Source organism: Lagopus muta, chromosome 1, assembly GCF_023343835.1.
Source record: "Lagopus muta isolate bLagMut1 chromosome 1, bLagMut1 primary, whole genome shotgun sequence".
NCBI classification, from domain to species: Eukaryota; Metazoa; Chordata; class Aves; order Galliformes; family Phasianidae; genus Lagopus; species Lagopus muta.
This window is the reverse complement of record NC_064433.1, coordinates 32,717,017-32,744,349: the sequence shown is the minus strand read 5'-3', so window position 1 is coordinate 32,744,349 and position 27,333 is coordinate 32,717,017. Positions and strand designations below refer to the sequence as shown.

Genomic DNA, 27,333 nt, shown 5'->3' with positions numbered 1-27,333 from the left:
AGTGTCCCTCAGGGGTCGATCTTGGGACCAGTGCTCTTCAACATCTTTATCAATGACACAGACGATGGCATTGAGTGCACCCTCAGCAAGTTTGAAGATGACACCAAGCTGAGTAGTGCAGTCGATACATTGGAAGGAGGGGAAGCCATCCAGAGGGACATGGACAGACTGAAGAAATGGGCCCATGAAAACATAGTGAAGTTCAGTAAGGCCAAGTGCAGGGTGCTGCACTTGGGTCAAGGCAATCCCAAGTATTTATACAAACTGGGGGAAGATCTCCTTGAGAGCAGCCCTGTGGAGAAGGTCCTGGTAGATGAGAAGCTGGACATAAGCCAGCAGTTTGTGCTTGCAACCTGGAAAGCCAACATGTTCTGGGCTGCATTAAAAAAGGGGTGGCCAGCAGGGAGAGAGAGGTGATTGTCCCCCTCTACTCAGCTCTTGTGAGGCTCCATCTGCAGTACTGCATCCAGGCCTGGGGCCCCCAGTGCAGGAAGGACGTGGAGCTCTTGGAGTGGATCCAAAGGAGGGCACTAAGATGATCAGAAGATGATCATGAAGAAAGGCTGAGGGAATTGGGCTTGCTTTGGTTGGAGAAGAGAAGGCTCCGGAGAGACCTCACTGTGGCCTTTCAGTACTTGAAGGAAACGTATAAACAGGAGGGGGAACGGCTGTTTATGAGGGTGGATAGTGATAGGACAAGGGGGAATAGTTTTAAACTGAGACAGGGGAGGCTTAGGTTAGATATTAGGAGGAAGTTTTTCACTCAGAGGGTGGTGATGCACTGGAACAGGTTGCCCAAGGAGGCTGTGGATGCCCCATCCCTGAAGGCATTCCAGGCCAGGCTGGATGTGGCTCTATGCAGCCTGATCTGGTGGTTGGTGAATATGAACACAGCAGGGGGGTTGAAATTTGATGATCATTGTGGTCCTTTTCAACCCAGGCCATTCTATGACTCTATGATAGCTGAAAATAAGTACACATCCTTCAGAATTTATCAGTGCTCTCTTTGTAAGCCTATTTTCAATCACAATTGGACAGATGACTGCCTAACACAAGCGGCTGAAACAATCCATGGAGTGGAGACTGGAGCTGGAGGATGCTTTTCTGATACCTGTGTGTATACCTACTACACTCTCCTGCATAGACTGAGGCATGTTCCTGTACATGGATACCTTTTTGGTCTGAGCATTTTGCCACCCCACTTTTTAGCAGCCATATTAGAGCAAGCAGGGTGGATGAAAATGCTGACTACAGCCACTAACAGGAAGTTATCTGAGTCTATATAAGGTAACTGCACATGATTTAGTGATGTTTGATCTCAATTGACGCACCTTAAATGTAGAATCTATTGACCAGCTGAAAATAAACTTACTTTGTGGCCTCTGCAAGAGAAACTCTTGGATTTCTTTCTCTCCCAAACCTTCTTCCTCCAATATTTTTCTAATTTTCTGTTAGCCTACCTGAAGTTAACTTGATATAAGTTACTGCCTTGAGTCTAGAGGCTCCATGTCCTGCACCATGCAGCAGCATCCTTTGCTGCATCCCTTGCTGCCATATGTCTTGCTGTGTCTCTTGCTGTGTTACCTAGTTTGTACCTTAACTTAGAAGCCTACCTTGTGTTTGAAAGAGAAGAAATGCAGGCACCAGCCTGATAAAGTCTGTCCCGTCATGTACACTCACTTTCTTTATGGGAATGCATCAGGAAAAGAGGCAGATTCAGGTCCGTTAATCAGTTACAAGATGACTATTGAGCTGATAATGTGATGTCAAGATATGAGACTTCCTCTGGAAGTCCTGCAGTCCTGTGTCAAACAATCAAGGAAGCTACCCAAAAGACAAATGAAATGGATACAAACTCGGCCACAGTGGTGATCAATAGAAAAGCAAAGAATCTCAAACAGCACAGCTTATCTGTCCTAGGAAAATAAGGGCCAGAAACAGTGTTGACAGCTGACTATAAATACACTGAGGAGCGAACACACAGGAGGGAGACAAACTATTCAGGGTGAAGGATATTCTTGGCACAAAAGCAGATGGGTATAAATTGCTTGTAAATATTTAGGCCAGAACTCAGAAAAGGGTATCCAAGCCTCCCAAATGACTCCATTTCTCATAGGCAACAAATGATTTGTTTTAATGTAGAGCTTTTGTTTGTCAAGGAAATGATAAGACATGATCTGAATTCTGTGATTCTGTGATTCTATGATTGCCCATGACAGCAGGGTACTGCAATGGCAATCCAGCAGGCCTGTAGGATCATTTGTTGCCAGACCCCCTTTAGAAGTACTTTGAAAATAGGTCTTCAGAGGATGGCTCAGTGGAGTCCAGTTTTACTGTGCTTGCACAGCATTTCACGGGAATCCCTCATGGTGATGAAAGTAAGGCTTTCAGACAGTTTCCAATGGGTGAGTGATTGCCAAAGCCTACATACTAGACAAAATGAGGTGGGTAGCTTGCAGATCATGTGGTCATTCTTTATATCAACAAAAAAATATACCTCGGGTGGGTGAAGAACCCCTTTATTTAAGATTCTCAGGTATTGAAAAACGCAGTCCTGGGACAAACAGGGGAAAAAGGAGCTGTCTTCTCTAAACTGCAGAAGCTTATTTTTACTGAGCCTGCACTCAGCACAATAGGGAAAGACACTGAGGATATGTTCAAGCACGTATGCAGAAGCTTCTTCTTTTATTCTGAAGAAAGAAATTGAAGCAGTAAAATAAAAGGAACTGAATCCTGTGGTTGGGGATTTGAACTCAGGCTGGTGAGTCAGTCTTGTGGCATCCAGAAATAGTTTTTTGCTTAAAAAAAAAAAAAAGTGTCAGCAAGGATTCCTTCCTTCTGGGGAGAGTTTGGGGTACCTCACCATGCTGTCAGCTGTAGCATCAATGCAACAAGGACAAACTTTGCCATCACCCTCAAAGAAGCCAAAGGAACATTAGGGACTTTCACACTCCTGCAATGGGATATGACACAAGAAATAGAAAATAGGGTTGCTGATCCTGCATACACCCCTATCCTTCAAGGATGGCACGTGAACAGATTTTGTTCTTCAAAAGTAGAAGATGAATATCGTGTTCTTCACAGACACAGACTGATTCATGCAAGCCAGTAACGTTGATTTCAGTAGGTTTTAATGTAAATAATACATCATTCTGCGTTAATAGAGAAGAATGTTGCAAGACTGTTAAAATAATAAGCAGCTTAGTGCATGCAGTGTTTTAGTAATTCTCCTCCTTAACTATCATGGCTTATATCATTATCCTAATTCAATGACAAATGATTTGATCTTTCATTTTCTCTAATCAAGATCTCTAGAACTAAATCATTTTCCTTTATAGGAAATATAAAGTCACTTGAATAATACAGACTGAGAACTCAAATCAGATATTACTTTTGAGTTAAGTGCCATTGGGGACAAACTGTGAAATAAAAAAGGAAAGAAGGAAAGAATAGAGGCTAGAATGAGAAAGACAGGAAAGGGACAACAGGCAGAAGCAACAGCTTCTGTTTCAGTTCAGAGCATTGCACATCACATTAAAAGCCTAAAAGGTCAACATATAATCAGTTCTGTTTTCACCACTTCGACTAGAAACTTCATCAACTAAGCATAGGAAGTTGCTCAGCAGCTAACAAGGAAGATTGTATGAGATAACAACACAAACAGCCTCAGGAAAAACCCCATGATATAAAATGATGACTACAGCTAAAAGCTGCTATTTAAGCTTTTTCTTTTAATTGATGTAAGAGCTGTCATGTGCTCTTCATGCTGCACTAACCACTGTGAAGGTCATAACTGAAACAACGCATATTGATTTGAGCCTATATAACAGAGTATAAATGCAGAATAATGAACTGGTCCCTGCACCATGCTCTTGCACACTGAGGCTGTAGGTACAGCACAGTGCAAACCACTTCTGACATTTCTATGTAGACTGCCTTGCCTGTGAACTGAGGCACACTGGCAGCCCTGGAGGAATAGATTCACTGCAGAGAACTTGTGTCCAGTTTTCACTGAAGAACTGTCAGTTTTCCTGACAGAGCATAAGAAGTTCCATCATTCTGTGCAAAGTGATACGCACAGATCCTAGCAGAAAGACCTGAAAACCACTATTCATCCCAACCTTCCTATGGATTTAAAAACTACTATGTGCTTGAGTAAGATCCGCTTGTCTGAGAAAGGAGCCACATAGTCATGCCTATGGGTTTCTAAAAGCTCTTGACAGTCCTGAATATGCACGTTGTCAGTCTTTCACTCTACATTAATGAAGGACTTATGGTCCTGAGTCTTTAACTGAGTCCCTTGTTTCACCCTGTTTTGAAGTTATTCTTCATGGTCACATTTCTTGCCATGTTTTAGAAAGATCTGGAATATCAATAAACTCAGCAACTTTTCTAGATGGTCCAGAAGCATACAACATTGCCAGAAGTCTTTGCTGCTAGACAGCCCTCAACATGGTCCCTCGGATCCTTTCTGGACTTGTACTAGACTGAGGAGAGGAGAGTCCTTCATCTAGCTCAAAAGCAGTTCTCCACTGGACCAGCTCTTTACCAGAGTGCTGGATTGGCTTGTGGGCTGGCAGGATTCTCCATTTCTGCTGTCAAGGTAGAGGAAGAGGAGAGATAAGCAGCCGGGATGCACCCAGGGAGATAAACAGGCTGTCCAAGAACTGGCTGTAATCACAGCAACCTTCTCAAATGGATATGCCTGAGGTACGTCCAACTCAGTTCTGAAGACATCTGAACCTGACTGCACAGCATCTGGACTATAGTTTGTTCATCCCTGACTGCTGAGGGTAGAAAGGACAGCAGTAAACATTTTACTCCAAGCAACATGGACTCTTTGTCCTAGGAGAGAAAGCCTTAAGAGGAAATTTCCAGTGTCTGATTGCTGAAACTCTACATCTGTGGAGAGACTGAGTGATTCAGTAGACTAAGATCACGCAGGCAATAAAAATTAATACTATTCAGCTGCTGGTTTGGTCAACTATTTAATCTTTTTCACTCTTCCTTGCATGTAATATTGCAGTGCTAAGACCTGCTCCAAGGTACACTGTGATAGTTTCCGGAGCTGTAAAGTGAAGTAACTGCTGACCATCCCTGTATCTTGTTTTATACCTTAAAGACTTAAGTGACAGTGCTGACAGACCTCGGTAATTGGAATGATACAGCCATTATCTCACCTATGATTACAGGTAAATCTCCTCTTTGTATTTGCTTTGGCCTCAAGTAGATCATTAAAATTAATCTCTTGCTTTGCACACATTAAATAATGTTTCCTGAATCTTAAGAGTTTCTTAGCTCGAAGATGGCATGAGCTAACCGTGATCTGATGTACTTTCTTTCAGTTTATTTTCAGAGGTCTCTTTCAGCTACTGTTCATCAGCCAACTAGTACTGAAAGCTGAAGAATAAGCATTGCTTGAGCTTTGCCATTTGTTTTTAAACAACACTGGTCCTCAGAGATCACGGTGGAAAATTCTGGAGGATGGGTGTCCTGGGTCATAAGTAGAAAGATGTTGGCCAAGTGTTCCTCCTGCACCTTTCTTCCAGCTGTTGAAACTGAGGTGCTAACACAGACGGTGATAGAAGATGGAAGAAATGGCCTTGGCAGTAGTAGAACAGAAGAAAAAATGACAAAATCTGCACTTGAGAATCCCATTATAAACTCTTTTCATTAGCAATATCTGTGCTTGTAATGTCATTAATAATGCTTGAGTTTTTGCTAAACACGAAATGAGAGGAGATAAAAAGTTTATGGCTGATGAAAGGAAAACACTAGCTATTCTCACGGATTAATTGCTGATGATCATAAAAAAAAGCAATTAACCTGTAAAGATAAAGGTATTGTGCTTTATTTGAAATGTTGGGCAAGAAAAGAAATGTAGTCCTTGACATTAAGCAAAAATCAAATATAGAATGTGATATCCTAAATTTAGGAAGGACTTTGAGTTGTTTTTTAGCAAGACCAACCCAAAGAAAAACTATCTTTGTTAAATAACTGCTGACAGGCATTGTCTCATGTGTTCTTAAAAATCTCCTCAAATAAAGATTCTACATCCTTACAACTTAAAATCAGTTTCATCTTCCACAAAGTCAAATTAAAATTTATCAGTCTGGGCTCACTTTGCTGGAACAACTTTATCGGGAAATTTTTCTAGCAGTGGTTGGCGCTCTCTGTCATTGCACCTTGTTGAAGAAATTGTCTGCACTGAAGAAAATTCCCAACCTCATGAAGCCAAATGCTGTCCCTCCTAGCAATGGGACAGCCTCTTGACCAAAGAAGCCAGTGTGTAGGCAGTTCATTTTATCCATGTAATGCATTTTTTCCTGCTGTGACGGTGAATTTGCAGCACTGCATTCTGCTATTGGCCCTCCAAGTCTTGTATTCAACTGGTAAATCAGCCCCACTATGCTCTTGTGGAAGAGACATCTTGTGCCTGGTCTCTGCTGCAACGATCCAAACTCCCATGGGCAGAAGGGAGCCAACATCTGCAGGACTCCAGAGCACCTCACTCTCTTTGTAGACCATGATTTAGCTTTCTGAAGGAACAGCTATCAGTAACCATTTTATTCCCCTTAAGGTATTGAAAATATTGTCCAGGAAGACTAAAGCAGTTCATGTGTATGGCTGATTCAGGAAGCCTAAGTGGCTGAGCATTGGTATCCCACTTGATACATTCTGTTTTCTCATTATTTATGGTGTGCCTCATACTAGGCCTCAGTACCTAAAATCTGGCTCTCACACTGCAATCATCCATCCATCCACTATATATGTAATTTTTTTCTGGACCTCTTATACCTTCCCTAAGATTCACACTAGAGTGGAAACCATTATGCATTTTCTCCAGATATGTGTATGTTACAAGTGCTTCTGCTCTTCCATGTCTGCAGCTGCTCTGTCCTATTTCTACCTTGGAAATACAGCAGGGTTGGGAATGATTCTCCATTATATGTTTAAGTCATGCAATGTGATAATTTTGAGATACTCTCCCTTTTCTCCTGCTAGCCCCCTGAATCCATCTGTTTAGTTCCTTCCCTTTGTATCAGCAAGGACTTGCAAATACAATCCCCTCAGGCAACTTTCAAAATATCTACCTTTATTGAGACTCTTTGTTCTGTCAATAAAGTTTTTCCTTCACTTTATTTCTTGTTTCCTACCTTCTCTAGACCTGTTCTGTGTAAAGAAGGAGGGGCACATTTTCAATCCCTAGGTTTGGACTTTACAGATAGCACTCACTGCAGTGCTAAGCACCCCTGTACAAAAAGGTTGGAGATCTGTTTGCTCACAGACCCCTGTTCCCCTCCTATTCCTCTTTATTCTATTTCTAAGAATTTTATAGTCCTTCCTGTCTCTTTTATAATGCTTTACCTTTGCTTACTTTCTCAGTCGCTGCATTTCTGCTCTGTTCTACCTGAAACATCTCTCCATCCGCATGTTCTCACCTCCACAAGCATCCAGAAAGGTTCTCTTTCCATGTACTTTTTCCTTTAATTCCTTTGGCTACCTTGGCTTTTCTGAATTTACTCACAGCCCAGGAGGACGGTGCCTGCAGTTACATCCCCTGCAAAGAGTCTGTAAAAAGCCCCAGTGTCCCAGGTCTGTTCAGCAGGGTCCCCGCTGCATTCTGTTTATTATTCATGGCCTTGCTCCACATGGGTTCAGCTGCAGGCTCACTGACGGTGCTTGTTGTGGTTACGCTGGTTGGATGAAGCATTCCCCAAGGAAAACCCAGGGACGTGCACACTTGCCTGTGTGCACACGTTCGTCACTGACAAGCAGAAGCCCTGGCTGGCTGTACAAGCTTCTGCATTCCTTTTATTGCTGAATTTCCAGTTCCTTGGTACCCTGAATGGTCGTCCAGTTCCCATGTATCCCATCAGGGATTCCTGAAATTACCAGTATTCTTCCATGTTATCTCAGCAGTTCAGGGGGAAAGTCAGCACATAGTGAGTGGGCAGTTCACAGCCTTATAGACCTAAAAGCTACGTAGAAATCACAAAGGGCTGCTCCATTTCAGGCATAGGCACCTGGTGAGCACCCAGCAGGTACCATGCTGGTTGTCATGCTCTGCCATCATCCTGGCACTGGCTGCATATCTGGCAGCACACTCACAGGAGGCAGCTCCCCTTCATCTCCCAGCGAGGACCTGGACTGCTTCCAAAGGCAATGTTGTGTGTACTCATCTGGAAGTCATGTCAACAAGGCAGTTCAAGGAATTATGTTGGATTTCTGAGTAATGGCAGCTCAGCAAGGCTCCAGCCTGTTTCTCTTGTGGCAGCACAGCCTCTGTGCTCCCCATGAACGTCTGTGCAGGAAAAGCCCTCTCCAGGATGGGAAATGCCATCTGTGGGACCAGTGGTTTCAGCCACCCCTATCCACTCACTGGGGAACGTTTTGCTTCATAGGTGTCCCTTTGTGCTTGGTTGTGTGTCAGAAATTTGTAGCCTTTAAAAAATGCTGCTTTCAGCCTCTCTAGACAAAAGTTTACATGGAAGAACTTCAGTTGCATTTTCCATCAGCATCACTGCTGGTGGCCCGGTGTCTGGGCTCTGCCACACTGCTGGCCTCCAGAATCAACATTACCATACATTTTAAAAGGTGTTTTGGGAAGTCCCCAGCATACGAAAGCAGCTGAAGGTAGCAGTGCTGCCAGGACACAGGGCCCAGACCCCTGTACAAACACTCACCTTGTCTGCCTGTTTTGACAGCAGAAGGTGTTGAGGAAATTGAGTCCTGACCCTGTTTGGTTTGTGCAGTATTCACTGCTGGAGTTCTAAAAATAATACTTTCATATCACACACTCTTTCTTAATTTAACTCAACTTCAGGTTTTGGCAAAGGAATATAGTATTTCAGATAGGATCCATCACAAGAATGGAAGGAGGAACTTCGACTTCCAAATCTGACGTCACTTCTGCAAATTTTAGTAAAGATCCCTGATCACATTTTCTTCATTTGCAAAACTGAAACAAGGCTGTTCTGGTGCTCTTTTCACAAGGGGTTAGGAGGGCTTTCTGAAAATACTTCCCTTCAGTCCTCTTGCTCACCTGTGTTTCACTCAGAGTCTCAGACTATCAGAGATATTGGGGTAATATGGTTGTTAATAGGGATTAAGCAGGACAAGAGCAACCCAGGGAGTCACGGCCTACCAGACCCATCATGCTTTTGAGGCTACAAGCAGTAACCATGGATCTGAGCTATGACTATTCTCTCTGCTGACAATTCACCAAGAGTATAAGCACATCCAAAACAGATTTAAGGATTGCAAGCATGCCCAGCTGTATAGATACAAAGGCAAAAGGATTTTGGAATACCTAAAATGTGACTATTGTTCCACCAAGTTAAAAAAACAAATCAGTGATTTGATCTCGCTGTCATTACACAGGTAAGAAATTCATGAAATCACCGTGACAAATCCTGTGATTAAGAACTGCAGACCAGGTTTGGGACTTAATCTCCTTGTAGGCAATCCCAATTTAACAGGAGTAACGTGATGCTAGTGCCAGGTTATAAGGGCCAGTGTTTGAGAATGCAGAAGTTGTAATTTATTTTCAGATTGGAGGGATACTCTTATGCTTCAATAAATCTATTATATGCGTGAAGCAATTGTGTGTTTGACTCTGCAGCTGTGAAATGATGGTAGTTTTTATTAGAAAATTAATATCACATGAATGCAAGGCTCTTTTAGGACAGCATGGTAATTTTGAAGCATGAAAGGAAGAACTCACTCACTTAGGGAAAATGCAATGGCAAAGAGGGGATGCAGTGTCCTTTTTTGGGAGTCACATTTGAAGGGTAAGATTAGAAGTGCATTATCTTGATGCAGGATTACAGAAAACCCACTTGCACAGCTGATACAACTGGCACAGGGAGGAAGACAATCTGCCTGCTCTTCAGCATCTAGACTGCAATAAAATCATGTTGTTTTCCACATACTGTAGAATAACACTGAGAAAGGGTCTTCTTTAATTTTAAAATAATTGCTACATGCATACATGTGCAGGGTTGTGTAGCTGATCGCTTTTTGCTCTTTCCAGTTTCTTAAATATAACACAGAGCTATTTATTTCAGTCAACTTTTAAAAAATTCCCTTCAACTCTCCTTTTTGAATGTCCTTCTTTCAGTGTGCTTTCCAGGAAGGGAGGGAAGAGGCAACAGAATAAACATCCATAGTTAGGTCTTGTTTTTAGAGCAGCTCAGTAAATTCTTGCAGGCCAGGCAAAAGAGGAAAAGTGCTTTTTCAAAGTTACAGAAAGCTACAGTGTTTTCTCAAAGCTAGAGGGTATCCAGACATCTCTGAGCTTATTCATTTTCACATGGGGGCACATTTTCCTATATGCTGAGTGGACCTGAAGGAAGACAAGGGTGCAGTGAGATGCAGATAGCACACCTTTCTGCTGGTATGGGGATATCTGTGAACTCAGCCAGCAGACAGCACAGTTTGCCCCCACAGTTTTACCAGAGTATCACGTGCCACCCACAAAGCTGAGACAGAGAGACTGTGCAAACTATTTTTTTTTCAGATAGTTCAAATGGAGAGGACAATCATATAACTGAAGGGTTTCCAGTGTTGTCTCTGCAGTCATTGTGTTTGCAGGTACCTCAGTGCTCAAATAGATGTTGGATTTGCCATTAAATATTTGCAAGCTCAGAGCCCCAAAGGTCAGGACATATCTGGGCTGAATTTGTAACCTAGGCAGCCCTAACCACCCAGACCTAAACACACGCATAGGAATCGTAGGCATTCAGAAACTAAGGAACCTGATTTTGTAGAAATGCCCTAAATGTGGAAGCCTGTATCCTCCAAATGCATGGACTTGGACTATTTGTTGGAGACATTTTAGAGTGTTTCTCTGGAACAGCACAGGTTCTTGTGAGGCCACAATGTCAGTAGCAAGTCCAGGCTGGCTGCTGAGGAAGAAAGGACTCTTAGCCTGCTGTAGAGGGAAACTGCTAAACCAGCTGTGATGATGCAAGAGCTGACAAAGCAATTCAGAAGGAAAATGGTACCTAACAAAACAATGTTTTCCTTTTTGTAGCCCCTCACTACTGATGTTATTTTAATTCAATGCAATCAAACAATAATGACCTGAAAATACTATCAGCAAGCAGAGCGCTGGAGTTGCAAGTATCACTGCTCAGATTCCTTGGTACTGGTTTGGGATGCCCCTGGACACGCTCCTAATGTGTTTATAAACAATAAAAGGAATCTGAATTGATCAGAAAGCACACACACAGTCACTGATTACTGGGAGCATAATAAAAGCTGCAGTGGAGGTGGCCACCAGCTTCTCATTGCATTCAGTAAGTTGGTGACAAATGACACCAAAACTCCTGCTCCAATGACAGCTGAGGTCTCTGCTGAGCTTATTCCAGGACTGCGATTTCCCTGAGGCTGACTAGTTCAAATAATTACCAAGCGAGTCAGGCCTCCAAGGAGAGCATTTGACATCCCAGCAGGGAAAATACAGCTTTAATTGTCAACATTTTATAACCTGAAATTTAAAATACTAACTGATCATTTTGAAGTTGCTGATCCAGCCCAATAGGATACATGTTTTCCTTATAAATATTACCACCTTTGATCTTAAGGTTTTCCCTGATGCAACTCTGGCAGTAATTAACAGGGGCTATCACTCCCTTGTTGTTTTTTTCCTGGAGTACTCCAGTTGGCTTAGTCCTTCTCTTTTTCTTTTTCTTTTTCTTTTTCTTTTTCTTTTTCTTTTTCTTTTTCTTTTTCTTTTTCTTTTTCTTTTTCTTTTTCTTTTTCTTTTTCTTTCTCTTTCTCTTTCTCTTTCTCTTTCTCTTTCTCTTTCTCTTTCTCTTTCTCTTTCTCTTTCCCTTTCCCTTTCCCTTTCCCTTTCCCTTTCCCTTTCCCTTTCCCTTTCCCTTTCCCTTTCCCTTTCCCTTTTTCCTTTTTCCTTTTTCCTTTTTCCTTTTCCTTTTCCTTTTCCTTTTCCTTTTCCTTTTCCTTTGCATTGGTTTCATTGCTGGTCTGCAGTAAACTTCCTCATTATCAACTAGTCATTATCATCAAGCAATTAAAAAAAAGAAGAAAATTGTGCTAAACATAATAAATCTTTAGTGCCTTTTGATATGTCTGGGGCTAGTTATAAATAGAAACACGAGGGAGAAATATTGTGTGTAAAGAACCTCCACATTACCCAGATCGTGTTATATATGCATCTGGCAGGAATTTCTTCTCTGACTCCCAAGACTTACTGATGGAGGAGGAGTGAGTGTGCTTCTCTGTGTGCTATTTCTTCTCTTCCCTCAATTGGGTACTTCTGGATACTCTTCTCTCCTGGAGGAGAGCTTCCAAAAACTGGCCCAAACCTCACTGATTTGTTCCATTTAACTTGACATAAGAGTCATGAAAAGAATCATGAAAAGAATCTCTCCTTCATTTTGCTAAGCCAAGTCTAACAATTCACAGAATAACAGAATCACAGAATGGCCAGGGTTGGAAGGGACCTCAAGGATCATGAATCTCCAACCCCCTTGCTACAGGCAGGGCCACCAACCTCCCCATTTAATGCCAGACCAGGCTGCCCAGAGCTCCATCCAACCTGGCCTTGAACACCTCCAGGGACAGGGCATCCACAACCTCTCTGGGCAGCCTGCTCCAGCACCTCACCACTGTCATAATAAAGAACTTCCCCCTGACATCCAACCTAAATCTGCCCTCTTTCAACTTAAAATCATTTCCCCTTGTCGTGCAATTATCTACCCTTTCAAAGAGTTGACTCCCCTCCTGTTTGTAGGCTCCCTTTAGGTACTGAAAGGCTGCAATGAGGTCACCGTGCAGCTTTCTCTTCTCCAAGCTGATCAAGCCTATCTCACTCAGCCTGTCTTCATAGGCGAGGTGCTCCAGTCCTCTGATCATCTTTGTGGCCCTCCTCTGGACCCTCTCCAACAGCTCTCTGTCTTTCTTGTAATGACGGTCCCTCCCTCCTCCTGGCCAGCCCTCCTCTGATGAAGCCCAAGATACCATTTGCTTTCCAAGCTGCAAGAACACACTGCTGGCTCATGTTAACTTTTTCATCCACCAGGATCCCCAGATCCTTCTCCACAGGGCTACTCTCAAGGGCTGCTCCTTCCGGTCTTGCCACAAGCAGATTCTGTGAGTCGGACAGAAGAGATGCCTGAGTTCTTTTTCCTTAACTAGAAGACTATCTATGAGGTAAATAATCATTAGTTTCAGTCTAAAGCTTGGAGATGAAATTTCAGTTTTCAGTACCCCCAAGGCAGAGGACTGCGTGCAACCAACCAGCATCAGGGCAGCTCAAGGAACAAACTTCTGCAAAGCTGAGGGTAGCAGATGACTGTGGAGAACCAGCCCTCTAAAACACTGCTCTAATTGACTGGGAATCACTCGGCAGTTTGGTCATGTTATCCTAAATCTAAAAGGGAAAGCATCCTTGCTCTCAAGGAGGAGCTCTAAGATCTAAATCTAAAACTGAATGGCATCAGAATGCAAGGCACTATTCAAAGGGTCACTGAGAAGGTATTCCAGACCTTCTGGTAACAATGGAACCCAGAGAGGTTGTGGAGTCTCCCACTCTGGAGATACTGAGAACTCACCTGGACGCTTTCCTGATCAACCTGCTGTAGGGAACCTGCTTTGGCAAGGGATTGGACTAGACAGTCTCCAGAGGCCCCTTCCAACACCTAGAGTTCTGTGATTCTGTGAAAAGGTGGGTTTTAGTCTCCTACCTCACAACATAAACACACCGTGTACAGCCTGAGGAGTGGTTACCTTGGAGTAGGCAGTTTACACCTTGCAGTTAGTTTTCAAGTGTTTTATCCATTCTATTTATGAAATGTTTGTCAGGCATTTCTCCTGTGGGTAAATCACAGACCTGAGCCTGCTGTGACACTGCTGAGCTGTACCCCTCGCCCTTTGCCAATGGGCAGCCTGGTGGAAATGCATGCATCTGGCCATTCTAAAGAAACAGAAATTGCATTTCAAAAAAACCAGCATGAGCAGCTAAATCTACACCCCATAGCTGTGAGAGGTGAGGACGTGACCCAGGGTGTAGCACTGTAAAAAGGCATCTAGCAATGAAGCAGGATACATTTAATTTCAGGCTGCTCTTCACCATCTGTTGAGAACTGCATCTTAGCAGAGAAAGGAGGCAACACGGAATTAATCCTTTTTATTTAGAAACTCTAAATTTAGGATGGAGAAGGGATCTGCATCTTTCCCCATAGCTTTTTTTTGTGTGTGTGTGTTCAGCTGTGGCAGTACCTCCTCTGCCCATGCCAATACTGCTGCAGGAATTCAAGTGAGGAGGTCGGGCAAGGAGGCCAGACACGCTGCCTTACTGTCTGCTGTGCATGCAGACAGTAGCTACTCCAACCATGATAGCTCTGGTGTCCCTACTGTCCTGTAATTCAGAACGGAGAAAGATATCTCAGCTTTAATTTCAAGTGAACCAAGGAGACCTTTTAACTCCTCCAGTATTGGGCACTGGAGTTCAACTATGGCACACTTAGGCAAGTGTAATACCATAGTGTGAATCTTATTCTCTCATCAATGTATGGAAAAAGCATCTTTCCCACTGCAGGAAAGTCTCTCCAGCTGCTTTTCTGTGCTCAGTGAAACTATTTGGAAGATGAAATACCAAACTCCAACCCAGCAGGAATTTGCTAGTCACTGCACTAAATGATCCAGTATTTCTGAGTGCTTTATGCGAACAGTCTTTTAAAACAAGGATCAAAATCTGAGCTGACTTTAACTATTTCCTAGCGCTCAGCAGCCTGTACAGCTGTTGAGGGGCTTGAAAAAAACTTGCTGGTTTGGAATAATCTTGACTTCCAGTGTTTTGCCCCAGTAACCTTGAAAAAAAAAAAAATATATATATATATATATATATGTATATATGTATATATGTATATATAGCAGTTCCATCCTATGTATGCATTTTGCAATCTTAGCATCAGTTTGTGGCAGCCAGTCTGATTTCATCAGGGACACAAGTGGCTGTCACTTCAGTGTCTTATACAAGCCTGCATGCTGCTTTGGCTGTGCAGAGTATGGTAGATGAGCAAGAGGGACTATACGTCAAATCCCAGGTTTGAGTGAATTCCCAGCTCTGAGAGCAATAGGCAATGTGGATTGAAATTGAAAAGATTTAAAGGTTCCCTCTCCTCTTGTTAGGTTCCAGCTAAAGGAACCACCAAGGCATGGGGAGGAAAACTGGTGCGGTTCTTGGTATGGAAACCAACCTAAAGCTGTGATCCTCGCATGGGTTGGCCAACACTCTGAGCTGGTGCTTCTCCTTGTGCTGAGCCAAGGCACAGGAAAAGATACAACTTTTCTGCAAGCATTACAGAAATATGCAGTCTGCTCTTGTTATTAGGAGGGACAAGGCTGCTCCTTATGCCATATCCCCTCCTTGTCCAGCCAAGCAGAGGAAGGCAGAAAAGATGCAACAGTATATATTGATTTGTTTTGCACTTTTCTTCTTGTGCAAACATGAACGTATGTGTTTCTGTACATTCACAGCCCTCCCTCTGCATTTAATAGGTGGTGATGATGTTTATGTTGCTGGCATCCAGGTCTTAGAGCCCCATATCTAGTTTCTGGGCTGCAAATATGTTTGTGAGGTTCATATTCACTAACACAGAAAGAAAAAGAAATGCCTCTGTGTATGGGAGCTGCTGAATCATGGCCTGAACCTCTGACTGACCACCTGAAACAAGCAATGAGTCAGCCACAGGAGCACAGGTAAAGGCAATTCACCTGTGCTACTGGAAGGGGTGGAGCCTGGCTCCACCTCTCCTAGATCCCATTTAAGTGCTGATTGCCACTGAGGAAGGATCCTTCCTGGGGATTACTCCTTGTGGAGAATGCTGTGGGCCTGCAACACTGGTAAGCATTTTCTATTTTTCTTTTGATCTTTCTGTTGTGATAATCTTACATAGCCTAAAACTCTGTATGCCAATTGATTTTTACACCTATGTATGCATTGATTGTATGCTTTGCTGCTAGCTAGTTCCTCTTGCCTTCCCTCTTCAGTGAATGAAATCTTATTTAAACTGCTGTATGTTTCTGTGTTGCCCCAAAAGCTTTCCCTATATGGAGGAAAAAGCAAGTGAATTGCACCAATTATTTAATTATAGTGAAGCAAGGAAACAAACAAAACAAAATTAACACTCATTTTCAAATTCTGATTAGATCATCCTCACTTTAAAACACCAGAGTAATAATTTGGTGCAGTAGCCCTTCCCCTTGAAAGTTTCTAGGATTTGGGGCAATTCAGGAATGTAGCAGAATCATTTGCTTACAATTTATTGCAGTGGATTTCCCTTGAGCGAGGCCTCTGCTTTGATTAAGATATGAGGCTGATGCTGGCTGATAATATACTAGTGGCCAATAAGAGTCTCTTTTTTATTTGACTAACATTTTAAACACAGCTTAATACTTTCCAGGTGAGGATGACAATGGGTAAGGACAAGAAGTGCTTTTCTGCACCTTGTGTAACTTAATGATAGCCCTAGCCCAACAACGTGCCTAATCTGAATTACTTCTGCTCATACCATTACCTTAACATACCATACCATAACACCTACTGAGGGATTCTGCTAAATATGTGCATGCTGATCTAAAGGTAAATTTGCCCAAGAAGTGATCCATACCAGAGTGGCTTTGTAATCTGTGTAAAGCGTGATTTTTCTCATAAAAAGCCTCAATATAATATATATGCTAGCATTACACAGAGGAATGACATCCCACTAAATATTAAGAAGCTGATTTTTTTTCCTACCAACTACTATGCTTTGTGCTGGCACAACAGAGATTGCCTCATGTGCCCACTAAGGAAAATAGGAAAGCCAATTTTCCATGTTATCTGCAGGTTTCTTCACTATGGAAATAAGACATAGGAAACGTTGCTTACTTAAGCCTTGAAGTCTTGAAATAAGCTTGATTTCCTATTGTGAGAGTGGCTTTGTTGTCAGTGACAAACCAAGGGAGACTAATTTGTCACTGGACAAAGAATCTACAAAGCTATGCAATATAGCACACAAAAGAAAAATCATCCTAAGCATAATGAGTAGTCGAATTCATCAACCAAGATAAATTTGACTCCATAACATTGATACTTGGTCAGGTTATTATTTTATCTCTACTACTTTTTCTCAGGAAGGCAGGTAGGAAAATATGTCAAACTAGACCACTTCAGCTAATGGTCTCAATCCTGGAAACACGTGCCACACTTATCTGGCATTGCAGCAAGTCCAAACATTTCAAAATTATTAGGCACAGAGTTCTCATTAAAATAGCAGGATTCAAATAAATGCAGCAAACAACAAATCAGTCTTTTAAATTTGCTGCTTTGCTGCTGAACCATAGAGGTGCACATTTTCCAGTTTCTCTCTGCAATCATAAAGCATTGCTCAGCTTTTAATAAAATCTTGGAGCCTCACATAATCCTAGAATTTCTAAAACAGAGTCAGAAAGAAACTATTCAACATGTTGCTAGCTGGAATCAAATTTGGACTTGGTAATGAAAGCAGTTTTGTTTGCACCTTTGAGTTTCAGGGTACTGAGTAGCACAGATCATTTTTGTAGAGAAGTCTGCATACTGCCACTAGACTAGACTCAGATGAACAGCAGGCATCTGTTCGTCATTTAGACGTTGATTGTTGGTGTTGATAGCTCCACTGGGCTGATCTGTGTTTGTAGTTAGACTCATAAAAATGTTGCCTGTTATAAAAATACTGAAGTGAGATGACATTGGGCAGTAGACCACTCTCATGCTGATGAGAACTGGGAGTATACAGTGTGGTTTTATTGTGCTTTAATAACTCTTTTCTGGGTGACCTGAGTAGCTATCCACGCTCTGCCTTGGTAGCTGATGAGGACTCATCACTGGTAAGATTTAAGGACAGTCATTCATCACTGTACGATGTATGAAACCAGCAGTCTGCTGAGGAAAAGTATAAGAGTGACAGAGATGCATGTTTCCAGATTTAACCCGACATTCCAGAAGGCCTGGTCCCTGAGAGCCTGGATGCAAGCAAATACTGAAAAGCCGTGCCATTACAAGAGCCCCAAAGACAGGCAAGGATGCAGAGAGACTCTGAGCAGGACAAGAGGAGAGGAAGCAGCCCTGTTGTGTTGGGATTGCCATCTGGTTCTCAGAGAAGGAAAGGCTTCCTTGGGTCTTGGTTCTATAGAGCAAAGGATGAATTGGCCCAGAGTGTGAAGAAGACAAACTGATGCAAATGATCATAAGGAATGGAATTCCTGATATCTGCCAATCAAGAAAACAAAAATACAGGATTTCAAGAAAGCAAACGTCATTATTTGGAGAACTGAGAGGCAAGCTAGGCTGATAGAGAAAGGGGGTTCAGAAGGAAGTTCTGTGAAACGCTGTCTTGAAGAGAGAAATGCTTTATTTTCAGAGAAAGAGATACAGGAAGTGTTGTGAGAAACCACTTGTGCTAACTCAGGAGTTTTTCAGTGACCTGAAAATTATTTGGTGTAGAAAGTAGGTCAAGTTACTAAAAAAGGTATGTGTAAGTCTAGCACAAACCTACAAGGGCAAAATCGGGAAGGACGATGCATAGGGGAAAAAAAAAAACAATTGAGACAGAATGAAACAAGAAGCAGTAGGAAAAATAAGTGGAAGGACATTTGCTAAAATGTGCAGGCAAGAAAGCAAAGAGGCTCACTTCTAAGGAAAGAGAAGGTTAATGTTATGTGTAGAGAGGAAACAAGGACTTCTGAGCGGGGAAGAATTTGGTAGATATTATGATATTGGCTCCATCTTCTAACTTTACTTACCAGGGGAGTCTCATAACCAAATTAAGGAAGCACTCTTATTGAAACTCCTGTGAAATTGTAAAGCTGGCTGGAAATCCATTTTTCTACAGAGAATTATAAGTAAATTCATGCTAGGGTTTCTCCATAGTTCAGTATTACACAATATTTGAGGGCTTGGACATGAAGCAGTGCAACTCTTGAACAGAACATAACTGCAGTACAGGGCCAGACTTCAAAAAGATATTGAAAAACTGAAATGATCTGAAATAAGTAGCACAATAAGTAGGCAGTAAAACTCACTGTACCAACACAAGATGAGAGAAGCAGAACAAAGCACCTGTGTATTAGTAAAGACTGTGGGGTGCACAGGAGGCACATGACCTATGTCAGTGATACTGAGCTACTGAGGGCACTCAGATTTGCAGCAGGATGCTGAAACAGGATTTGTGTGGAAGATGTGTTAAGTAATCCTTTTGCCCTGTTTATCACTGGCAACATCTCAGCTCTGCTTGAAGAAACACAGGGTCAATTTGCAGAGCAGAAGCAGCAAGATACAAAATTGTTCTGCAGGCCAGGAAAATAAATTGTCCTAAAAAGTGCCTGAACAGCATATTTAGGTTAAATAACACCAGTTTCAAGCTGTGGGAATGCCAGAGGCTGTCTGCCCTTGGAGGCAGGTTGAGCAGTGCTGGGAAGGTATGCTGAGTCTGCCATAGGGCAGGGGGCAAGGTGTCCTGTGGGTCACATTCCATACTTCCATGATAGCTTAAATCCTCCCTGAATAGAAAGATGTAGCAGAGAGGTTTCACAGAACTGACATTTTCCCCGTTAAAATCATAACTGCATCTGTAAGAGAAGTGACCAGAATACCTAATGACTCATCCTGATAAAAATATCTTAAGAAGCAGAAAAATGAGAGCACTTAACATCATCTAATGCTGTCTTGAGGGGCATAGGAACAGATGTTTTTTGCAAAAGGGCTAGTTCTTGAAAACTAGCCTATTTCAGACATAAACAATGCATCTATTACTCCGATGTTTCAAAGATCAGAAACCATTTATCTGCGTATGCTTTTAAACGGAAAGTATTGGCTCAACAGTGTTCATTCCAATTAAATATAGGCAATAATTAGAAAAGACAGTGATCTATCAAGGCATCAGCTTGATGAGGTCTTTAAATCTAGTGAGTGGGTACCCTAACTCTGCCACATCAAACAAACCCCAGAACAGCCCCATGGAAAAGCATGAGAAAACTCAAATGCTGAGCCATGCCTGTCTGACCTTGGACTAGATGGGATGGAAAAGCACCAGTAATGAGCTGGTTGATTTGTTTATACTTTGGTCTTGAATGAAATTATATTTGGCTCTATCAGAGCAAGATTTTTATCTGATGTTTTATTGGGGGGGGGGGGAGTCCCCTCTGCCTCTTTCTGGTTAGGTGGTGTGTATGTACTACCAGTTCAATGCTAACAGGAATATTTTGATTTCTTTCTCTAATGAAGACCCACACAAGTGGAGGGAAGGCAAGGGACTGAATGATTGCTATCAGCAGAGTGAGGCTGAAAATGTGTCTTGGACTTAAGTGTGTGTGTGAGCAGCTTCTGTTAAAAAAAAATGTTTTGCTGAGGTTAAGACAAGCTGAGAAAGGCAGATGGAAGTCATGTCCTTGCCTCACAACAGCATTTTGCTACAGGCAAGTTTTATTATCATGATTATACCAAAGCAAAACACAATTGCTTATTTAGTCACAGCAACTCAAACAGAATTTCTTATTAGGAGATCATCAGGAGAATGGCTCTAGGAGGTGAAAGCTACCATCTTCGCCATCCATTCCCATTCTCTGTTTCCTCATGTCGGCTGTATAGTTGGATGGTTTCAAAGGTATCTCTTGAACTATACCTGCCACAAGTCCAGGTCTTATAAAAAGCATGGCTTGTGAAGTTATGCAGAGCAAACATTCCCGTTGATTTCAGTGGGCAGTGCACAAGGATTTAATTTCTCAGCTGTGGTGAGATGCTGGCAGCCTTCTGGGAAGCAGTGGGGGCTCAGGGTGCACAGGGTGGGCAGTGCGGTACACTGAATGGGCAGCACAGGATCGGCTGCTCCCTCCAAGGCTTATGTTCTGTGAGAGATGGGCAGAACACAGGCAGCCAAATATATGGGCTGGGAGCCCTGCCTCATGTGGGGGCTGCATGACAGCAGGCCTTCTGGCTTGTGGGTCTGTGTTATGGAGATAAACACCACAGCAGGAAGGGCTTCAACCAGATCTGCAGTGGAAATTTCCTTTGTGCTTGCAGAAGCATGTGTGTGTGTGCCTAACAAGGTTATCGGCTTCCCAGGGTGGCTGTGTATGTATCTGCACTGTAAATAAATTTAGTGGAAGTATAACTGTGCCCTAAAATACAAGAAAACATTTGCTGATCATCATGCAAATTGTAGGGGCTTACGACAGCAGGTTTCTTAAGAATTACTTGCTCCTGGATCACTGCTGTGCTGCCAGCATCGCACCCAGCTGGGCCTGTTCTCCAGCCAGGCAGCTGGCAGGGGAGCCTGGGGCAGTGGCCAGCCCTCTCTGGGCCCCCTGTGCCTTTTGTGAGGACAAGAAGCAGCACTGAGCCAAGAAAGTTGGGATATCTACTGCAGCTTATAGTAGTCATGTATAAATTATTAATATAAATAGCATCAGGCAGCAGAAATTCGTGCATATGAAATTGCCTCATACTTACATTTGAAACGTTCTTGTTTTCTCAAGCATGAAAGTCCATCTTTAATGGCCTATTAGTGTTTAGTTAATGCTACATTAGCTGATTTTTAATGTACTGCTCTAGAAACAAAGAGATCACAATCCAGACATTACCTCAAGAAGAAATGCAAAAGGAATCAAACATCAGAAAGAGGTGCAGACTTTTTCAGTTTCACTGGCATTTTTCTCACCAGATCAAGTTCATTAGGAGCACAGCCTATAAAATAATGCTCAGTGCACTGCAAAAGATCATGTCAAGGGCAATTTTGTAGCATGATAGCAAGGGGATTAAAGCAATCATTCACATTAAGAATAACAAGTGTTCAACATCTGATCACCTATGTAGTGTCTGAAAATGTTCCTCTGAAACACCATGTCAATGTTCTTCCCCTTTTTGTAATAAGTTTGCCCACTTAGGTGGCAAAAAGAATTTTAATGAAATGCTAATGCAGCAGCTATAGCTTTATTTGCAATTTTACATAAAACAGCACCCTGCTGAGCTGCCTGCTCTGTGCTGCCAGCCCCAGGAGTACAGCAAGGTGCTGGGTCCATGAACACCTCCACAGCAAAGCATCCACAGGATGGAGGCATCCGGCCAGTGACCAGCCAGACTGAGAAATCAGCATCCGCTGAAAGTAAGATTTTTTTGCTGTCATACTGAAAAATACCAGGGCTAAACAGTGTACCTGAAGGTACTCTTTACTCCTTACTTGCATGCTTTATTCTTTATTTACACAATGAGCTATAAGCACACGATTTTCAGACATCTAAGTGTATTACCTCTTAGTATTTGCTTCTCTGCATAAAGATGCTTGATTTCTCCTTGTCTAAATGTTTTCAGTGTGTCTTAAATGATTTACACTAAAACACTGTCAGTGCTTGTGAAAGATAGGATTTCTGTCACTTTATTATAGCCACTTAGAGTTTAGCACCGTGTCTGTTCTTGTAGTCCAGCTTCTCTTTATTGTCAGTGGAGAGACAGAAGTCTCTAGAGAGCAGCTCATCTGATTTGTCTCAGCTGCCTTCTTTAGACTGGGGTGAATCACTTAGTCACGGGAGCTGACATCTTCCTGCTTTGATTGGAGAGACTGCTGCCTCCTGCCTTTATTCCCAGTGCCCAGCTTTGAGATCACAGAAGTGTGTGGAGATGAATCTCATCTCTTCCTGCTGTAACGACATTCTTCTACAGAAACAAGGCTTCTTACAGGACTTTTGCCTGGCAATAGGACTTCAGGACTAACTTCATCCTGTTCAAGGCTGTAATGTAAGGCTTATGTACTGCTTGATATTAATTCATACCTTCTGAATAACACTGTAGGAGCACTTCAGAGGTGCAAAGGTTCCAGCCATGGCTTTCCCTGACTGATTGCTGTGGTTTAGTTTGGCAGAGAGCTCAGCATCACACAGCCATTTTCTCATTCGCACTCCCAATGGAATGGAGAAGGGAATTGGTGGAGAAAAAAAAAATAAATCTTGTAGGTTGAGATAAACACAACAGGAAAAAAAAACAAACACACACATGAAAAACCAACCAGGAAAAGAAAAGTAATCAGAAAACAAGTGATGCAAAACACAATTGCCCATCACCTGCTGACCCATCCCCAAGCAATGGAAGCCTGCCAGTTCCCCCCAGTTTCGATGCTCTGCGTGATGCCATATGATATGGGATATTCCTTTGGTCAGTCTGGGCCAGCTGCCCTGGTTCTGTCCCCTCTCAGCTCCTTGTGCTCCCCAGCTCTTCACTGTCAGGGCAGCATGGGAAGCTGAAATGTCCTTGGCTCTGAGCAGCACTGCTCAGTGACTACTAAAACACTGGTGTGTTATCAATGCTATTTTCATCCTAAATCCAAAGCACAAAACCATGACAGCTGCTGTGAAGAAAATTAACTCTACCACAGCCAGAACCAGAGTGCTGATTTAGGTTCTGCCTGTTATTTTTATATATATATATATTTAGATTGTTGCAAAGTACGAGTAAGGTCTGGCAATAGAAAGCAACTCTTTTCCACTCCTGAATGCCAGTACTGTGAGTGCCCTGATACATTAAGATACTCACTTCCTATGTTGAAATTGTTAAAACTATTCGAAGATCTCTTTTCTTTTAAAGCACCTACAGATTTCAGAAGGTTCTTAGTACCTCAATGGCATTTACACAAATGGATCTCTGTTGATTTTCTCCCTGGTTGCTTCACAACTTCCCTCTTGACAAGTTAAACAACAGGGATCTGCTCATCCTTGGGCTCCCTTAGTTCTTCCAAGGAGCATTTCATTTGTTACTGAGATGTAAATATCAACCTTCTGGTTTCTTCACTGACAGTTTTCATACAACAGGCTATTCTCCATAAAAACAACTACATCTGCATGTTATATTGCTGTATTAGGTGACATTGGAAGTGAACTGGAAAAGGTAAAATAGTCCTGCGTTGACAGAAAAAATTGGTAGAGCTCACCTGCTTCTTAATGAAGGTTGTTCTATGTGAGCATTTCCAAATGCCTCTCCTGACAATTGTGGAGTTGGCTGCTTTCTGTGTGACTAGGATATTGGAAACTTTCTGACTTGCTGGGACTTGCTTCATTTATCTTCCTCTAATTCTTTTTCTTTTTTTCTGTGGGTTTCTTTTTTTGTGTTCTTTTTTTTTTTTTTTTTTAATTCAGCTACCTGGGTACCTCTTACTGTCCTCCTGAACAACCACTGCTGTGTGCATCCAAGGAAAGCAGTCTTAATGCTAACCAGCTAAAAGCTGCTGGAAGTATGTCCTTTGCATTAGAGAACTTTCTTTGGTAAAGATGAAAGCTACAAAGTAAAGTTCTGTTTAAAGCAGTTTTTCTCCTACTTTTCCTCAATTCCAATGATTAGTGACCCAACATCTTTTTTTGTTTGTTTTTTGGAACCTTATCCAAAGGTTGCTGAGATCAGCGAGTCTTCCCATTGATTTTAGTGGCCCTTGTCACCACCTATTTTCCCTCTTTAGGGAAAATATTTGGACCCTGTGACCAAGCTACTTTATTGCTTATTTGTAAGTACTGCATCTTCCCTTATCAGCAGGCATCTGCCCCATCAGAACCTCAAATTCAGCTACTGACCTTTGGTGTCATTCATGCTCTTTATAGTGCATTGATTCAAGACCAGGACAGCAGGTCAGGAGCAGAAAGAGAAGTAGAGCTGCTCCAAAGAGTGTATTAAGCCCTGCATACAGCTGTAGTTGCATGGTGAGTTTGCAGAATCCACTGCTTTCTGCTGTTTCTAAAACAGCAATTGTTATTTATCATTCACCATTTCCCAAGATAAATAAAATAGCAAACTACATTTTAGTATATTGAGTTTTCTCACGTAGATATTCCTGCTCTTTTTAAAGTATTTCTGTTGAAGGAATAATTTTTAAATGTATCAGAATAGTTGGAATCCAGAAAAAGTCTATCTTTAGTGACACGAATATGGAAGAGAACACAGGAACACAGCAGACTTGTATTAGGAATATCCATGCAGGAAAACTCATTGTAATGAATTGAAACAGGAATTGCTGTCCCATGTGAAACAAAAAAGAACCCTTTCACAGTTTGTAATCCACCTCTCTTCATCAAAGTCCATGAAAAAGTACATGATCAAATATTACACTGCATAGGAGTTTTAAGATTTCTTTATACTACTTTCAGGGTAACCAAGAGAGCATCAGCTAGAGATGCACTGTCCTTTGGCTGTGAAGGAATCAGGAGCAAATTCTGTAGCTTCTGCTAAACAACGCAAAGAGAAGTTTTCTTCCAGCCAGTACCGGCCTGCCATTTACTTCAAGAAAGTACTTATCTCTGGGAGCATGTCAGGAAGGAAACTATGGAAAATACGAACATAAAAACATAAAAATCTTGTCAAGTTAAAAGTGGGAGACAAAGAACGAGCCTCTGCTGGTATTTCAGTGCATTCCAGAAACACCCAGTGGTTGGCCAGCTGTGTGTACCCTATGCCAGAACAGAGAGAGGCTCCTGCCTGTTACCTTTAAATTTATGGATCCATTTCCCCTGTAGCTTTGCCATTACTACACTTTTCTACAACGAGAGAGAGGACTTTGCATTTCAAGTGAAGAAAAGAAAAGCCATCAAGATCTTTCTTAGGAAGTTTCTGTTGACCCCCAGTTGGCCCAGAGGCATGTGCATTGAAGCAGCAGGGTTTTACAGCATGGGAAGTCAAATCAATAGAGAGTCTGTTTCAGAATTAGCAAACAAAGATTTAACTCATATAAACTTCATATTCAGAGGCATCTGTAAAAGGAAATGGAAATTATTAGACAGCTTAATGACAATAGAAACTGCTGTTTTCCTCATAGTCTTTGTATGCTGTAGTCACATGTACATGCTTATACTTGTATACTTAACATTCTTGCTCTCTTACCTTGTTCTTTGTACAGAAAGAAGACCACACACAGAAAAACCGTGTGTTGCAATAGCAACGTTTGAAAAAGCAGCATTTGAAATCTAGTAACCCTCTGTGGCATGTAGTTAGAGAGCTGTTGACCAGAAGGTCAAGCCAAAAGGTGAGTGCGATAGAGCTGGGGGACAGGAAGATGCAAAGATGCACCCTGCTGCTCCCAGGCTGACTCAGGACAACTCTTCAGTTGCAGCCCAGCTCTGACACATCAAGGAGCAGTTCTGGACAGTTTTAAGATGAGATGAGAAAAAATGGCCCAAGATTCCCTCCTCAGCGTGACCAAATTGCTCTCAACTGCTCTGAAAAAATGTCCACTGACCATGGAGGGAATTATATACCTAATTCTGATTAATTTGCCTAAACATAGGCATCTCAGTTACTCCATCTGTTTTTTCTATGCCACCATGGGGACGTGGGAATCCGAAGGCTCACAGATAACCCTAGCTGAGCTGCTGAGCAACTCTGAATGCTGCAGAAACCTGTAATCAAAACCTGCATCGTGCCTTTAGCTCATATACAAAAGCTTGAATTTGGCAGTCATAATCTTGAACAGAATTTGATTAATTCTGTATTTTTTTGCAATTAAATGTGCTCGACTCAGTCTGTTTCTGTACAGGCAGAGAAATGCCAAAGCACTGTTAACTGAAGATGAGTTTTCATTTCAGTGCATACTGTGCAGAACTAGATTGGATTTAGTGATCAAAGAATCACAGAAATGTTTGAGTTGGAAGGGGTCCTTAAAGGTCATCTTGCCCACTCCCCTGCAATGAACATGTACACCTACAGCTGGATCTGTCTGCTCAGTGCCCTGTTCAGCCTTATCTTGAGTGTCTCCAGGGATGGGGCATCCACCACGTCTCTGGGCAACTTGTGCCAGTGCCTCACCATCCTTATTATAAAAAACTTCTTCCTTATATCTAATCTAAATCTCCCCTTACAACAGACTCTATTGTGACAGACTAAAGAGTCTGTCCATTTCCTTCATATAGCCCTTCTTTAGGTACTGAAAGGCCTCTCTCAGGTCTGCCTGAGCCTTCTCTGATCCAAGCTGAACAGCCCCAGTTCTCTCAGCCTGTCCTCACAGGGGAGCCGTTCTATCCCTGGTTCATTTCTGCAGCGTTCCTCTGGACACGCTCCAACAGATCCGCACCACTCCTGCTCTGAGGACTCCACATCTGGATGCAGTACTCCATATGTGGCCACACCAGTGCAGAGAAGAAGGGCAGGGTCACTTCTCTTGACCTGCTGCCCATTATTCTTTTGATGCAGCCCAGGGTGCAGTTGATTTTCTGGGATGTGAGGGCATACTGTTGGCTCATGAACAGCTTGCCATTCACACGTACACTCAAGCCCTTTTTGGCAGGGCTGTTCTCCATCCTTATATCACCCACCTTGTG

The 27,333-nt window shown here is 42.4% G+C and overlaps 1 long non-coding RNA gene across 1 annotated transcript; it reads left to right on the top strand.

Moving 5' to 3' along the window:
- The first annotated feature begins 15,837 nt into the window (after window positions 1–15,837).
- On the top strand, window positions 15,838–25,731 carry LOC125694648 (uncharacterized). Its single transcript, XR_007377653.1, has 5 exons — window positions 15,838–15,876; window positions 22,005–22,151; window positions 24,420–24,533; window positions 24,628–24,726; window positions 25,171–25,731. It is a non-coding gene; the product is annotated as an uncharacterized LOC125694648 (long non-coding RNA).
- Window positions 25,732–27,333: the final 1,602 nt, after the last annotated feature.